At 40.9% G+C, this 4,511-nt stretch overlaps 1 pseudogene; it reads right to left on the bottom strand.

The window, feature by feature from the left end:
• Window positions 1-4,080: 4,080 nt before the first annotated feature.
• LOC125496240 (small nucleolar RNA R71) lies at window positions 4,081-4,179 on the bottom strand (annotated as a pseudogene).
• Window positions 4,180-4,511: the final 332 nt, after the last annotated feature.

The raw sequence follows: 4,511 nt of genomic DNA, 5'->3' as shown, positions 1-4,511 counted from the left end.
TTGTAAGTGAGCAAATTGTGAGTTCAGTTTGCTGAGGAAGTTGATCGGGGATTCACTTCATTTGAACCATCATAGTTGGTGGTTGGGTCGAACATCCATAGGTGGGTGTTGGGGAATCATCTTGTGCATAGGTGCATAAGTGATTGAGTGTAGTTCTTTTTGTTTTTCTGAGTTGATTAATAAAAAGAGTGAGTGAGTGGAGGACGTAGACTTATTAGAAGTCTAACCTTGTTAAATCTTTGTGTTGTTGATTTATTGCTTTTATTTCCGCTGCTTGAGAATTGTTCCATAACTGTTCTTACAATTGATCGAAAAATTTACAACATTCGGACAACACTCAATTCACCCCCCTCTTGAGTGTCACTTGCACTTTCAATGATGACGTAGCAACTATGGCGTGAAGACATGACAGAGAACATGAGGCTAGAGCTAGCAATTATGTAGTAACGGTTTTGCTAAATAAGGAAGGAGCTCAATAAGGCATTAAATCAGCCGTTAGGGAGCGTAAATTATGACGTTGAAGTGTAAATGAGAAAGATCTCCCATGATCAAAGGACCGAAATTAATGTAATAATTGTAGAATTTAGTAGATATTCGTTGGAAAAAGCCAAAGGGAAAAAAAGAGGCATACAAAAGAGAAGTAAGGATCATTAGTCAAGCATTATGCAACATTACTAGAACTAAGCTAAGGAGCAAGATATTCTGTAACGATTGTCACTTGCTAAGAAAGACAGTCAACCATAGTAGATTGGTGGATCTCCATCCACCCGCGGTTTTTACCTATCTTCATTGGGGTTTTCCGCGTCACCATCTTTGTGTGTTCATCCCTTTTGATCCCCATTGCATTCATTCATTGCATTATCTTACACATAATCTGGTTGAATCGTCCACAACTTTAATTTCGTCGTAAGAGATAAATTTTAGCATGAACAATTTAGCGCTTGATGAGTCATATTAATATACATATTTCATGATGCATTTAGGTTGCATTTTAGGATCATTTAGTTGCATTCTTAGCCAATAATTGCATATAGTTACTTAAGTTGAGAAGATATCACTCTTGTGTGTGTTTTTGGTGTTTTTGATAGTTTTAAGGTATTAAGAACACAATTGGAGTATTATTGGACAAGCTTAAGCATGAGAAGCATCTAGGAAGGAGCTAAGACAAATGAGAAGTCCAAAGGGCATCTTCGAGTCAGATTGCAACCCAAACAAAGCAGTAACATATTAAAAGAAGTATGGAAATTGAGTCATGTGCACTCTTTTGATCATAACTCATTATCCAAAGATTGGAATTTAGTGATTCTAGTGGGGTTGGAAACTAGACTTGAATATCTTTCCAACGGTGTATCACACGCCCCGATACAACTTTTAGTTTGCGAGATATGATCTTTACAAGTTGACGCTGTTTTGCAGGACGAAAACTCGCCCCCGCGGGTTATTCCGCGTTGCTTAGTCGAATAGGGCCTTATCTTTTGACGAGTTAGACTCTTATTTTCTAGTTGTTTTAGGAAATAGAAAGGTACAAAGACTCAAGGGAATATTTATTATTTCCTATCTTATTTTCTATTTGGTTTTTTCCATCATTAATTCATTGGAGATGAGAACTCTTTTTCTATCAATTAGTGAAGAACCCTAGTTTTGCTTTTTCCCCAATTACATTGAATTTTCAATAGAAGCTTTGATTTTTGCAAGATTGGTTCTACAATTGGTATTATTTCTTTTCTCTTCTTATTCCTATTCAATCCTTTATTATTAATTCATGTTTGCTTATTTAATTAGGAAAATTGGAATTTAATAATCCAACCTTTAACCGATCTTCTTAAAACAGTCCCACTTATAAGTTATTTTTGAATAATCCAACCTTTTGGTATTATCTTCTCACAATGGTCCACGACATTTTGTGGTCGGTATAACAAGTCATTTCTCCCTCCTCTACCTCTTTTCCTCCACAACCACCACCACTTAGCCACCACTAGCACCATCCTACGCTAGGCCTTTACCCCCACCCCACCCCTCATAACCCCACCCCAAGCCCATGCAGCCCCACCCCAGCCCGCGACAACCCATCCCACCCTAAATTTTTGCAGCCCCACCAGCTACAAGTCCCCACCACCCAACCCCCCCTCCCCTCCCCTTCCCCGCCAGTCGCGTCGCCCCCCTCCCCTTCCCCTGCAGTCGCGTAGCCCCCTCCCCTCCCCTTCCCCGCCAGTCGCACCACCCCTACCCTCCCCTTCCTTTGCAGTCGTGCCGCCCCTACCCTCCCCTTCCCTCGCAACCGTACCACCCAACCCCTCCTCCCCTCCCCATCCCTTCTCGCTCGTACCTTTGAAATCCCTGCAGTTGACTTTGTTTTTCATTTCAAAGGGGGTTGGACGACATTTGCGGGGGAAAGGGAGGGGAGGGGGGTTGTGCGGCGGTTGTAGGGGAAGGAGAGGGGGCTGCGGGGGTGGGAAAAGGGGGGAGAGTGGTGTTGCGGGGGTGCTGGGTGTGGTGGGGGGAAGAGGTTGGGTGGGGCCTAGTGGTTGGGGGTGGCCTGGTGGCTGGGGCGGGGGTGGGGATGGGGGACGGTGGAAGGAATGGGGGGTCGAAGTAGAGATAGAGAGGTGAAGAGGGGAGGAGAGAGAAATGAGTAGGAGGAGGGGAAAAATAACCTGAAGTTTAGGTTGCAAGTCATTGGGACCATTTTGAGAAGATACCATCAAAAGGTTGGGTTATTCAAAAATAACTCATAAGTAGGACTGTTTTAAGAAGATCGGTTAAAGGTTGGATTATTAAATTCCAATTTTCCATTTAATTATTAATATGTTTTCCCCAATTATGATTGATTAGTCTATTTCAAGGATTTAAGGGGATCCATGATCAATTAGGAAGGGATGTTTATTAAAGTATTGATTTTTATTGATGCATGTTGATTCCTATTGAATGTTTTTATGTCTATTCAATCCAATTTGGCCAGATTTGATTGTTATAGTGTTGCAATATTAGGTTATGCGCCGAGAGGTATAAACTTGATATTAAGGCTAGTTTCAATAGGTAGAAGTTGGTTATAATAAATTGCGAGAGCCTGTTTATACGTTCTATGTTGATTTAGACTTGAGAGAGCGAATTAACTATTTAACTGCATTATTAATTGTTGATTTTTTGTTTCATCCCGAAATATTGATCATTGGTGAACCTATGCACTAGACTTATTATTGATAATTCTTGATATAGTTATAGCTTGTTTAGTATAATTATTCAAAACACTCGTTCCTATACTCTAGATTTGACTGACAATTAGGAAAAGAACACTGTTTTCTGTGGATTCGACCTACTTCCCTGACTACTATTTGTTAGAGGACTTTAGGATTACTTTTGATAAGGTGATACGACTTTAGCCTGTCAAAATTTGGCGCCGTTGCCGGGGAAACGGTTTTGTTCCATTTTCTTTAATTGTTTTAGAGTCTAGATTATATACTCTCGTCTCAGAGAACACTTGTTCTTTGGGACAAAATCTCTTAATTGTTTGTTCTTTAGTTCTTCTATGCGCAGGAGTTTGAGTTCAGATTGCCTACAATTTGATCCTGAAATCGAAAGATCCTTTCATAGACAGAAGAACTTTTCCAGACAGTTGCGAGATAATCCAAGGGAAGATAATCCTTTGGATTCTGACTCTGATTCTACAGCATTGTCTCTATTCTCCACCAGAATCAGAGATGGCTCAGAGGCTTACTGACTTTTTCCCAACCCTCTTTGGCTGAACTTCCCAAGAGCAATCAAATGCCTGAAATCGAAGCTGTAAATTTCGAGATCAAACCTGCATTGCTAAACATGATCGAAAGAAAACAATTTGGTGGTGGACCTAATGAAGACCCTAATCTTCATTATCAGGATTTCTGCCAATATTGCTCTACCATTAAGCAGCAGGGAGTGACACAAGATCAGATTCGGGAGATTCTTTTCCCATTTTCACTTCGAGACAAGGCAAAGATGTGGTACAATGGGATTAATCGAGCCACTCTTGGGATCACTGATTGGAATACCTTGGCCTAGCTTTCTACAGAAAGTACTACCCTCCAGAGAAGACTGCTAGGTTGCGTAGTCAGATTACAAATTCACCCAAGGGACTGATGAGTCTTTACATGAGGCATGGGAAAGATTTAAAGATCTTCAGAGAGAATGTCCCCATCATGGTCTACAAAAATGGTTCCTAGTTCAGGATTCTACAATGGTTTGGGGAACAACTCGAGACTTATCCTTGACTCTGCAGCAAATGGGAGATTCATGAAACTAGAAATTGATGCTGCAATGATTTGATCGAGGAGATGGCTATCCACAACTCTCAATATGGTAATCCTCGAGGACTAGCTAACAAGGGTGGAAAGCATGAGATAGATTCTATATCCCTATTAGCTGCACAGATGAATGCAATCAGCAATAAACTTGACAATATGCAGCTCTCCTCTCCTGCAAGTGTTGCTGCTTTGGGTACTACCTCCGAGATTATGTGTGATAATTGTGGCATAGTT

Source organism: Beta vulgaris, chromosome 3 (genome assembly GCF_026745355.1).
Source record: "Beta vulgaris subsp. vulgaris cultivar EL10 chromosome 3, EL10.2, whole genome shotgun sequence".
Lineage (NCBI taxonomy): Eukaryota > Viridiplantae > Streptophyta > Magnoliopsida > Caryophyllales > Amaranthaceae > Beta > Beta vulgaris.
Note: the sequence above shows the minus strand (reverse complement) of the source record. Positions and strands in the feature narration are given on the sequence as shown.